The sequence below is a fragment of the Prunus mume genome, linkage group LG1 (genome assembly GCF_029339155.1).
Source record: "Prunus mume cultivar Tortuosa linkage group LG1, ASM2933915v1, whole genome shotgun sequence".
In the NCBI taxonomy this organism is placed as follows: domain Eukaryota; kingdom Viridiplantae; phylum Streptophyta; class Magnoliopsida; order Rosales; family Rosaceae; genus Prunus; species Prunus mume.
In genome coordinates, this window is record NC_142698.1 from 13,150 (window position 1) to 26,508 (window position 13,359).

At 40.6% G+C, this 13,359-nt stretch overlaps 1 non-coding gene and 1 pseudogene across 1 annotated transcript; one reads left to right on the top strand and one right to left on the bottom strand.

Annotated features, from left to right (window-relative positions):
• Nucleotides 1–6,974: 6,974 nt before the first annotated feature.
• On the bottom strand, nucleotides 6,975–7,076 carry LOC148920578 (small nucleolar RNA R71). The gene has a single exon (XR_016123440.1). It is a non-coding gene; the product is annotated as a small nucleolar RNA R71 (small nucleolar RNA).
• A 197-nt stretch (nucleotides 7,077–7,273) lies between these two features.
• Nucleotides 7,274–11,046, top strand: LOC148920579 (uncharacterized; annotated as a pseudogene).
• Nucleotides 11,047–13,359: the final 2,313 nt, after the last annotated feature.

Genomic DNA, 13,359 nt, shown 5'->3' on the forward strand with positions numbered 1-13,359 from the left:
GTCCATGAAATCGACAATTCAGGTTCAGATTTGTTTGTCTTGAAATGGAGTGGTTGGTGTATTGCCTAGTTCTTGATATTCGATTTCACTCAAAACCCACCAAATGACTCCTCCCACCATATTATGATGTTCCCAAGTTTTGACTCAACTGTGATCGATTGGTCCATGAAATCGACAATTCAGGTTCAGACGGTTCCTCTTCTGAAATGGAGAGGTGGTGTATTGTATAGTTTAGCCATTAGATTTCACTCAAAACCCACCAAATGACTCCTCCCACCATATTATGATGTTCCAAGTTTTGGACCCAATCCCATATCGATTGGTCCATGAAATCGATTTCCTGCTGCACCGCCATGGTTCGCTCAAAATGGAGGATGGTGTATTGCCTAGTTCTTGAGATTCAATTTCTCTCAAAACCCACCTTAAATGACTCCTCCCACATATTATGTTGTCCCCAAGTTTTGGACTCAATCCCACATCGATTGGTCCGAAATCGATAATTCTGGTTTACGGTTGGTTCTTAAATGGAGTGGTTGGTAATGCCTTGTTCTTGAGATTCGATTTCACTCCAAAACCCACCAAATGACTCCTCCCACCATATTATGATGATCCCCAAGTTTTGGACTTAACCTCAGATTTGCATTGATTGGTCCATGAAATCGACAATTCAGGTTCGTACAAGTTTGTTCTAAAATGGACAAGAGGATGGTGTATTGCATAGTTTTAGCCATTCTTGGATTACACTCAAAACCCACCAAATGACTCCTCCCACCATATTATGATGTTCCCAAGTTTTGGACTCAATCCCATATCGGTTCGGTCCATGAAACCTCGCCTGCCTCAGTTCGGCGTAAGTTCGTCTGAAAAGGGGCATCGATGGTGTATTGCCTGGCTCTTGAGATTCAATTTCTCTCATAACCTACCAAATGACTCCTCCCACCATATTATGTTGTCCTGGACTCAAGTTTGGACTCAATCCCATATCGATTGGTCCATGAAATCGGACAATGCAGTGTTCCAGACGTTCGCTTTCCAAATGGAGTGGTTGGTGTGATTGCCTAGTTCATTGAGATTCATTTCACCTCAAAACCCACCAAATGACTCCTCCCACATGTACAATTATAATGTTCCCAAGTTTTGACTCAATCCCATATTCATTGGTCCATGAAATCTGACAATCTGGTTCAGACGAAGTTTGTCTTGAAATGGAGTTAATGGTTGTTGTATTGCTCTAGTTCTTGAGACAATTGATTTCACTCAAAACCCACCAAATGACTCCTCCCACCATATTATGATGTTCCCCAAGTTTTGGACTCAATCCCATCGATTGTTCCATGAAATCGACAATTCAAAGTTCGACGGTTTGTCTTGAAATGGAGTGGTGTCCAATGCCTTGTTCTTGAGATTCGATTTCACCAAAACCCACCAAATGACTCCTCCCACCATATTATGATGATCCCCAAGTTTTGGACTCAACTCATCGATCGATTGGTCCATGAAATCTGACAATTCAGGTTCAGACAACAAGTTTGTTCTGAAATGGAGAGATGGTGTATTGTATAGTTTTAGCCATTGGATTACACTCAAAACCCACCAAATGACTCCTCCCACCATATTATCATGTTCCCAAGGTTTGGACTCAATCCCACATCAGCTCGTCGATGAAATCTCCGGACAGCCTGGGCCGCATGGTTCGCTCAAAAGGGTGGATGGTGTATTGCCCAGTTCTGAGATTCAATTTCTCTCATAACCTACGAAATGACTCCTCCCACATATTATGTTGTCCCTCAAGTTTTGGTCCCAATCCCATATCGATTGGTCCGTGAAATCGCATAATTCTCTGGTTCCTAAGTTCTGCTCTGAATGGAGTGGGTTGTGATGTTCATGAGATCTGATTTCACTCGAAACCCACCAAATGACTCCTCCCACCATATTATGATGTTCCCCAAGTTTGGACTCAATCCATATTGATTGGTCCATGAAATCGGACAATTCAGGTCTGTATTTAAGTTTGTCTTGAAATGGAATGGTTGTGTATTGCCTAGTTCTTGAGATTCGACGCACTGAAACCCACCAGATTAGTCCTCCCACCATATTATGATGTTCCCCAAGTTTTGGACTCAATCCCATATCGATTGGTCCATGAAATCGGACAACTCAGTGTTCGGACGAAGTTTATCTTGAAATGGAGTGGTTGGTGTATTGCCTAGTTCTTGATACTTGATTTCACCCAAAACCCCCCAAATAACTCCTCCCACCATATTATGATGTTCCCCAAGTGGTGGACTCAATCCCATATCGATTGGTCCATGAAATCGGACAATGCGGTTGCTCTGACATGGTTCGATCCAATGCAAATGGAGGTGAATTGCTCTGGGTTCTTGAGATTCGATTTCACTCAAAACCCACCAAATGACTCCCTCCACCATATTATGATGTTCCTCAAGTTTTGGACTCAATCCCATATCGATTGGTCCATGAAATCGGACAATGCAGGTTCGTAAGAAGTTCGTTCTGAAATGGAGTGGTTGGTGTATTGCCTAGTTCTTGAGATTCGATTTCACTCAAAACCCACCAAATGACTCCTCCCACCATATTATGATGTTCCCCAAGTTTTGGACTCAATCCCATATCGATTGGTCCATGAAATCGGACAATTCAGGTTCGTACGAAGTTTGTCTTGAAATGGAGTGGTTGGTGTATTGCCTAGTTCTTGATATTGATTTCACCCTAAAACCCACCAAATAACTCCTCCCACCATATTATGATGTTCCCAAGTGGTGGGACTCAATCCCATATCGATTGGTCCATGAAATCGACAATGCAGTTCGACAAGTTCGATTCAAATGCAGTTGGTGAATTGCGCTAGTTCTTGAGATTCGATTTCACTCAAAACCCACCAAATGACTCCTCCCACCATATTATGATGTTCCCCAAGTTTTGGACTCAATCCCATATCGATTGGTCCATGAAATCGGACAATGCAGGTTCGTACGGTTCGTTCTGAAATGGAGTGGTTGGTGTATTGCCTAGTTCATGAGATTCGATTTCACTCAAAACCCACCAAATGACTCCTCCCACCATATTATGATGTTCCCCAAGTTTTGGACTCAATCCCATATCGATTGGTCCATGAACTCGACAAAAGTTCAGGTCTCAGACAAGTTTGTCTTGAAATGGAATGGTTGGTGTATTGCCTAGTTCTTGAGATTCATTTCACTCAAAACCCACCAAATGACTCCTCCCACCATATTATCATGTTCCCCAAGTTTTGGACTCAATCCCATATCGGTTGGTCCATGAAATCGGACAGTTCAGCTTTCGTACGAAGTTTGTTCTGAAAAGGAGCGATGGTGTATTGCCTAGTTCTTGAGATTCAATTTCTCTCATAACCCATGAAATGACTCCTCCCACATATTATGTTGTCCCCCAAGTTTTGGACTCAATCCCATATCGACTGGTCCGTGAAATCGTACAATTCTGTTCTACGGTTCGCTCAAATGGAGTTTGGTGTAATGCCTTGTTCTTGAGATTCATTTCACTCAAAACCCACCAAATGACTCCTCCCACCATATTATGATGTTCCCCAAGTTTTGGACTCAATCCCATATCGATTGGTCCATGAAATCTGACAATTCAGTTCTATTTAAGTTTGTCTTGAAATGGAGTGGTTGTTGTATTGCCTAGTTCTTGAGATTCGATTTCACTAAAACCCACCAAATGACTCCTCCCACCATATTATGATGTTCCCAAGTTTTGGACTCAATCCCATATCGATTGTTCCATGAAATCGACAAAGGTTCGCATCAAGTTTGTCTTGAAATGGAGTATGGTGTATTGTTAGTTCTTGATACTTGATTTCACTCAAAACCCACCAAATGACTCCTCCCACCATATTATGATGTTCCCCAAGTTTTGGACTCAATCCCATATCGATTGGTCCATGAAATCGGACAATGCAGGTCTGCATAAAGTCTCGATCTGAAATGGTGTGGTTGGTGTATTGCCCAGTTCTGAGATTCGATTTCACTCAAAACCCACCAGATGACTCCTCCCACCATGTTATGATGTTCCCCAAGTTTGGACTCAATCCCATATCGATTGGTCCATGAAATCGACAATGCAGGTCTGTGACGGTTCGCTCTGAAATGGAGTGGTTGGTGTATTGCCTAGTTCATGAGATTCGATTACCTCAAACCCACCAAATGACTCCTCCCACCATATTATGATGTTCCCAAGTTTGACTCAATCCCATATTGCTTGGTCCATGAAATCGACAATTCAAGTTCTGTACGTGAAGTTTGTCTTGAAATGGAATGGTTGGTGTATTGCCTAGTTCTTGAGATTCGATTTCACTCAAAACCCACCAAATGACTCCTCCCACCATATTATGATGTTCCCCAAGTTTTGGACTCAATCCCATATCGTTGGTCCATGAAATCGGAGTTCTGTCTCACAGTTCGCTCTGAAAAGGAGCGGATGGTGTATTGCCTAGTTCTTGAGATTCAATTTCTCTCAAAACCCACGAAATGACTCCTCCCACATATTATGTTGTTCCCCAAGTTTTGGACTCAATCCCATATCGATTGGTCTGCTAAATCGCATACCCTGGTTGTTCGGTTCGCTCTAAATGGAGTGGTTGGTGTGATCAAGTTCACAATTGCATATCATTTTGTACCCTTCTAACTTATGATTTGGTTATGTTATTGAGTCAAACGTGTGCTTTTAATCCCTTTCTGTTTATCATTCAGTTCATTGAGCCTTAGGTAGCAATGGTGAGTTTGATAAGAAAAGATGCAAAATGGTGCAAAACGAGCAGACTGGGTTGGCAACTCATTTCGCCTTAACGTCTTCTCCCAACTTTGATTGGCCCATATAGTACATGTGCCTGGAAAGATGAGAGTCTGAACTGCAAGATGGACTACTCAAATAGATCAATTGATTAAGTGAACCCCAATCCAGTGAGCCCATCAAAATGCACACCATGCTCAGGAATGCAATCGCTAGTTGTTGAGTCATGTGTCAAATGACAAGACAAAGATGGAAACTCAGAAGGCATGGGCAGCTGACATTCCTAGAGGCATGGGCACACATCAAATCAGCAGATGGAAACTCAGAAGGCATGGGCAGCTGACATTCCTAGAGGCATGGCTACACATCAAATCAGCAGCTGGGAACCTAATGGGCAGCTCACAAATGGGAATAGCTAGGAATGGTGTGCTCAGCCAAAGGGGAGCACGAATTTGCACTCTATAAATAGAGTGATGCACACCATCATTGAAGTCACTTATTCACCCAAACTCATCCCAAATCACCTCTTTAGTTGCCCTACTCTAGATGTGAGAAAGGTCTTGGAGCAGCATTAGGTGTGAGAAGCACTTGGAGAAGCCTTGGACACCACAAGTAACTTCAGAAATGGGTTTTTCCACTCTTATTACATTCATTATGTTTTCTCATTTCTGTTTAAGTTTCATTTCCATTATGAGTAGCTAAATTCATAACTAGGACTTCGATGTAACCTAACATGAATATTCTGGGTTTATAAGTTGAAGTTTTGAGTTTCAAGTTTGATTCATGATTCATGTTCTTATTCATTATGCTTATCAGTTAATATGCTTGTTTGGATGATTGATCACCATTAGAACTTGTATATTAGCTATCTTGGTTTGAATCAAGAGTAGACACCATGCTTTGATTCGAATTGAACTATGAATAAGAAAAGTATGTATGGACATTCGACAACAGGGATTAGATACATGCTTGGTTGTTTAAATTGTTCTTCTATGCTTAATGAGTTCCTAATGCTTAATTTAGGTTAGACAACAAATGATCAAGTTAGGGAATTAGGAACACAAGGTTAGGACCAGACACCATGGCCTAATCACACTTTAGCTAGAATCAATCTTTGAATCCGAATTAGACTTGTCACTTGACTCCTTATAACCTAGAATTGAATTGTTATGGTGAATCGAATGCCCTAGTCTCCCAATCTGTTTTCCAGCCCACAAAAACACTCTTTGTTACATTTGCTCACTTTGCTTTTGTTTGAAATTTCGTTTTGCCTCATTTGTTCAACAATTACAATCACTCTTGGTTTAAATTCTATTTTAGACTTAACCTCCTACTTTCTTGAATTTGGTAATCTAAGTACATAACTAATTTTAACTTCTCAGTCCTCGTGGGTACGACTGACTTATCTTGCTATATTACTAATTGGCCCGTACAATTGCGAGTTAACATTTTAACAACAAATTTTGGCGCCGTTGCCGGGGATTGAATGAAAGTTCTTCCCTGGTTATGTGCCCAAGGTTACCCTATTCTTTTAGTAGTACTAATTAACTCAAGTTATTTTCTGTTTCAGGTAGTTTATGTCTAGAAATCCCTTACTTGAACAAGTGAGGTCTTCATTCCAACGTTCGAGATCTTTGAACACAAGACCATCTTTGCAACCAAACCGGGTGATCTCTGAAATTCAGAATCGTCTAGAAAGAGAGTTGGCAATGCGAAAGAGCAAGCCATTGCCACATTTGAAGGTCTTGCTATCCACACTGACCTCCCAGGTTCTTCACCTTCAAATTCGGAATCAAGTTCAGACCAAGAAGAAGAAGAAGAGATGGCTGCCAATGAGTTCATGGGAGACCTTGATATCCCAACAATTCCAGCATCCCCTTCAAGCATCTTGCTGCCCACCGCAGCTCGAAACTATGAGCTTAAATCTTCTCATCTTAATATGTTGCCTTCCTTTTATGGTTTACCTAATGAAGATCCATTAACCCATATAAAGGATATTTTTAATGCTGTGAGCTCTTTTCCCTTGACAGGTGTGACGGAAGATCAACTTCGAATGAGAGTGTTTCCTTACACTTTGAAAGATAAGGCAAAATATTGGTTGAATTCTTTGAAGCCTGTTCACTACGACTTGGGGAGCCATTCAAAAGAAGTTCTTGAGAAATACTTCTCCACGCAAAACCGACATGCTTAGGGACAAGATCTTACTATTTGCACAACAAGATGAAGAGTCATTGTGAAGCATGGAGAGATTCAATGGCTGCTCAATCAATGTCCCTACATGGGATTCCATTGAAGCTTCAGATGCGTATGTTTTATAAAGGACTAACCCTCTAGCCATAATATTGTCACTAATTTTGCAGGTGGTTCTTATAAGACTAAGACTCCCGAAGAAACATATGAACTCTTTGAGGAGATAGCAATGGAGACCCAACACACCGATACAAGAGGTAAACGTCGGGTGGTCCTAATGATTCTTCCAGTGTGCAGATTTCCAAATTGGAACAAAAGCTAGATGCCCTCCTTGCATTGAACTCAAGAATCCCTTCAAAGGAAGTGTGTAGCATCTGTGAAACTCATGATCATCCTACCATTTCTTGTCCCCTTGGGGCTGCATATCCAGAATTTGTGCAAGAGCAAGCTAAGTTGGTGAATTCCTACAACCGAGGTCCAATAAATGATCCATATTCTCAAAGTTATAATCCAGGTTGGAGGAATCATCCAAACTTTTCATGGAGGAATACACAGAATCAAGCGAATCCCCCTTCACTCCAAAGGCCACAACAATCATCATCGTTGGAGGATATAGTGAAGCAAATGGCAATCAACCAATCCAATTTCCAGCAAACTACACAAGCTGCCATCTCCAAGTTGGAAGTCCAATTAGGCCAGATAGCTACCGAAATAGCTCAAAGAGAACCTGGGAAATGGCCAAGCCAAACCGTGATCAATCCAAAAAACCAAGAAGCCAAGGCCGTTCATGTGCTCAGATCAGGTAAGATTGTTGATAACAAAGTTGGTTCTGATCTATCAAATGATGTTGTGGTTGTAGAGGATGAAGATGAAGAGGAAACCACAGCTATGGATGGAGAACAACCCAAAACATCCCAATCTGCTCCTAAGGCCAAATCTGATTCTCAGAACCCAATCCATTTCAATTGCATAAAAGAGATGACAAATTTGTGCATCAAGATCTTCATCAAGATAGATACATCCCACCTCCTCCATATATTCCACCGATTCCATTTCCAGGCCGCTTGAAGAAGGCAAATCAAGATAAGGCTTTTAAAGAGATTTATGATATTTTGAGTAAAGTTAATATCAATTTGCCCTTGCTTGATGTTGTTAAACAGATTCCTGCATATGGAAAGTTCATCAAGCACTTGATGACTCACAAGCTTAATTTTGCCCCAAGTGAAGAAGTAAAGCTCAACAAGAATGTGAGTGCTGTGTTGCAAAGGAAGCTTCCACCAAAACTAGAAGATCCGCAGCTTTGACATTCCCATTAACATCGGAGATAAGACGGTTGGAAGAGCCATGTTGGACTTGGGAGCAAGCATCAATGTAATGTCATATTCAGTTTATCAGAGCTTGGCTTAGAAGGGATAAAGAAAACTCAATTGCCTTGAACTAGTTGATCATTCTATCAAATATCCTAAAGGTATTGTAGAAGATATTTTAGTTCAAGTTAATACACTCATTCTTCCGGCTGATTTTGTAGTGATGGATATGGAGGATAACCCATATGGAAACCGCGTTGATCCCATTCTCCTCGGCGACCATTCATGGCCACTGCAGACACAATCATCAAAGTGAAAGATGGCACCCTCTCCATGACTGTTTTGGGTGAAACTGTTGAATTTAAAGTGTTTGATGCTCTCTCTCAACCTTCTATCACTCTTGATACTTGTTTTTCAATTGATGTTGTGGATCATGAGGTTTCTTCTAAAATTATGCAGAAAAAGTCTAATGATGCTCTAGAAGCGGTCCTAACACAAGAAGAGGAAGATCTCTATGAATCGAGAGTTCCAAGAGGTGATGGCTGCCTTAGAAGTGTTTCAGCCATACCCACCATCCTTTAGGCCACCGCTCGAGCCTCTTGGACCATCCTCCACAAAATTGGAGCCATCCATTATTACCCCACCAAAGCTAGAACTTAAACCTCTACCCAATCATCTTAAACATACTTATTTGGGTGCTAATGAAACTCTCCCTGTTATAATTGCTGCAGGTCTCACCTCACATGAAGAGGACAGCTTTAATTGAAGTTCTGAAAGAGCATAAAACAGCCCTTGGATGGACCATAGCAGACATCAAAGGAATTAGTCCAAGCATGTGCATGCACCGAATTTTAATGGAAGAAGACAGCAAACCATCTCGTGATGCACAAAGAAGGCTAAATCCCAACATGAAAGAGGTGGTTAGGGCTGAAGTTTTAAAGCTACTTGATGTGGGAATCATCTACCCAATTTCAGATTCTAAGTGGGTGAGTCCTGTGTGTTGTTCCAAAGAAGTCCGAATCACCGCTTGTAAAGAATGAGAAGAATGAGCTAGTTCCAACACTAACTATCACCGTTGAGAGTTTGCATCGACATGAAGTTGAACACATCCACAAGAAAAGATCATTTTCCCTTGCTTTCATTGATCAAATGCTTGACCGCTTATCCGCCATGCTTACTACTCGCTTTCTTGATGGATTTTCGTGGTATAATCAAATTCCCATTGCGAAGACCAGGAGAAAACCACGTTCACATGCCCATTTGGTACATTTGCTTATAGAAGGATGCCATTTGGTTTGTGCAATGCTCCAGCAACTTTCCAAAGATGCATGATGACAATCTTTTCTGATATGGTGGAACGATTCATGGAGGTATTTATGGATGATTTTTCAGTTTTTTGTTCATCTTTTGATGATTGTCTTCACCACTTGTCTCTAGTGCTTAAAAGATGTCAGAAACAAATCTGATTTTGAATTGGGAGAAGTGTCACTTCATGGTAAGACAAGGAATTGTGCTAGGCCACGCTTTCAAGTAAGGAATTGAAGTGGACAAAGCCAAGATAAATATCATCTCAAATCTACCACCCCTTCCTCTGTTAAAAGAGTTAGAAGCTTTCGGGCCATGCCGGATTCTATAGAAGGTTCATCAAAAAATTTTTCGAGCATTTCAAGACCATTGTGTAATCTCCTTGCTAAGGATGCTGTTTTTGAGTTTGACGAAACTTGCATGGAAGCTTACGACCTTGAAGAAAGAGCTAACTTCAGCCCCTATTATCATAGCTCCAGCATTGGTCTTTACCATTTGAAATAATGTGATGCCTCCGACTTTGCTATTGGTGCAGTTCTAGGTCAAAAGAAGAACAAGCTTCCCATGTGATTCATTATGCGAGCCGGACCTTGAGTGATGCCCAACTCAATTACTCCACAACAGAAGGAGTTGCTTGTCGTGGTTTTTGCTTTAGAAAATTTCTTCTACCTTGTTGGTTCTAAAGTAATTGTTTATTCCGACCATGCTGCTTTAGATACTTGCTCACTAAGAAGGACGCCAAACCACGCTTGATCGATGGATTCTCTTGCTGCAAGAGTTCGATTTGGAGATTCGAGACAAGAAGGGATGTGAAAATGTGGTGGCTGACCATTTGAGCAGAATTGTGGTTGAAGAGCAAGGAGAAGCTGACTACCCTTGAATGAGACTTTCCCAGATGAACAGCTATTTGTTGCCCAAGTCAAAGAGCCATGGTATGCTGATTTTGTTAATTATCTTGCTTGTGGTGTTCTTAGAAATGATCTAACTTATCAGACAAAAAGAAGTTCTTTCCATGGTGAAACATTATGTCCGGGATGAACCTTTCTTATTCAAGCATTGCCTGATCAACTCATTAGAAGATGTGTTCCAGAAGAAGAACAAGAAAGCATCCTTAGGCATAGCCACGAATTGGCTTGTGGAGGCCACTTTGGAGCTAAGAAAACAGCACTTAAAATTTTGCAATCAGCTTTTGGCCTACTCTATTTAAAGATGCATTTAATTTTTGTTTTAAGTGTGATAGGTGTCAAAGGATGGGAAACATAAGCCGCAGGAACGAAATGCCATTGAAGAACATACTCTTTGTGGAACTCTTCGATGTATGGGTATTGATTTCATGGGACCATTCCCATCTTCCTTTGGATATACCTACATACTTGTTGTTGTTGATTATGTGTCTAAATGGGTGGAAGCCATAGCTACCAAAACCAATGATCATATGGTGCTGAAGTTCTGAGGAACAATATTTTCACAAGGTTTGGTACTCCAAGGGCTGTCATTAGTGATGGAGGCAGCCACTTCTGCAACAAGCCATTTGAAGCACTCATGAAGAAGTACAACATCACCCACCGAAGTCTCTACACCATATCATCCTCAAACTTCTGGTCAAGTAGAAATAAGCAACAGAGAAATTAAGTGCAGATCCTAGAGAAGGTGTTGAATAGTACAAGGAAAGATTGGGCTGCCAAGCTCAATGATGCATTATGGGCTTATAGGACTGCATATAAGACTCTACTAATGAGCCCTTATCGCCTTGTGTTTGGGAAGGCCTGTCACTTGCCAATGGAGCTTGAACACAATGCTTTTGGGCCATCAAGAAGTTGAATTTTGATCTGGACAAGGCCGCCATGTTAGAAAGTTTCAGCTCAATGAATTGGAAGAAATTAGACATGAGTCCTATGAGAATGCAAGGCTTTACAAAGAACGCAACCAAGAGTTACCATGACAGAACATTCAACGGAAAGAGTTCACCAAAGGTATGTCGTTCTTTTGTTTAACTCCACGCTTATGCCTCTTTCCAGAAAAATTGAAGTCTAGGTGGCTTGGCCCATTCACCGTGGTCAATGTTTCTCCTATGGAGCTGTGGAGATTCAAAACCCTAAAGATGGCTCGACTTTCAAAGTAAATGGACAACGCTTTAAAGCCATTCTATGAGGGAGGTCCGTTGGAATTCAAACTGGTCATGTGGTGGATCATCTTCCATTCGTACAATCAAGTTAGCTAATCGCATAATGTCTTGCCAAGACATTAACTAAGGCGCTTGGGAGGCAACCCATGTGTTGAAGAATAAGGTGCTTGTAGCTGTCGACCTAATCGCATCAAGAGGGAGTTTCTCTAATCCTTGGTCTTAAACTTTCCCCTTATTATTTACATGTTCTCACTCATCTTTGTTATGCTTTAACATTGAGGACAATGTTCAATTCAGGTCTGGGGGGGAGGTTTTCAATTTTTGTTCATTTGTGTTTACAATTTTCGTCCGCTTGTCACTATTTTTATTTTTATTTATTTATTTATTTATTTTTTTGAATTTCATACAATCAATGCTATGGAGCTGCCATTGAGATTTTCTATATCAGAAATTTTACACTTCACAAAGCTTTGCTCTAAAATTCGTGCTAAGGTACCATGCTGATTATTGAAGGAGAATAGTGGAGACTACCCTAGTGAGCTATTTCGAGCCTAATTGCATTCTTGAGAGGGTTTAAAGTGTTTCTATTCCTCATCTCTACTTATTTTCTTCAATTCACTCTAATTGATCTCATTGTTCCATTTTGATTGAATACTAAGGATGATTCTCTTTGCAGATATCAAAGGTGCTCTCATTCATGAATGAACTCATTGAAGTGATGCTAGGCTATGTGTGTATAACCATTCTCTGTGCTTTCTTTTCACCCTACCCATTCGTGTGTTCCATCAGCTCTCTTGCAGCCAAACACTTCAAGCCTTTTTCTTCTATCACCCTCATAATTCCCTAACCTTGTATCTCAATCTGAGATATTTAACCTATTATAGCCATACCCTATAGCTTAGAAATATACCAAGGTGTGTCAAGATAAAGTTTGAAGCAAGGATGTTGCTGCCACATGCCTAAATGTAAATTGGTGTGAATCTGTGCAAAGAAGTTAAAGAAGAAGTAGATCAAGTCAGCAAATAAGAAAGATAAAGAGAAAGTGTTTCAGAGAAAGTGTTTCGATTTGATCTAAATGTGAAATATAAGGTCTATGCCAGATGATGCTGTGAAGTTGCAGCCATATCATTCTAAATCAATGATACCTTGCAGATCAATGAAGAATGCAACCTTGGTATGTTCTAAGTTAATTATGTTCTTTCCAACTCTTCCATTTCCCTAACCTTAGCCATTCATTACAACCTTGTGAAAGACCTAGCTGATCTTTGAGGATGTATTCATGGGTGCTGGTATGTATGTGTGTATCTCTATTCTTAGTATTTGATTCCTTCATGAGATCTAACCAAATATCCTGCTCTATTTCATATACTCACTTATGCTTGTTTGAGAGAATAAAACCATAGGTTCTGAGTGATTGAGTGCTATATGTGAGAATTAGAGTTGAAGCATGTTCTTCCTTCAAGATTTGAGTATGTTTACTTTGAAGCCGTGTGCCTTTGAGCTATAGCTTCCACTTTACACACTTATTGATCATCTATCTTGGCAACTCTCTGGTGTTGGAGGTATGATTAAAGTTTTCTTTCATTTTCATTAGTCGTTTTCAAAGTTAGTTTTCTAACCTTTTGTTTTGTAGAGTCAGTA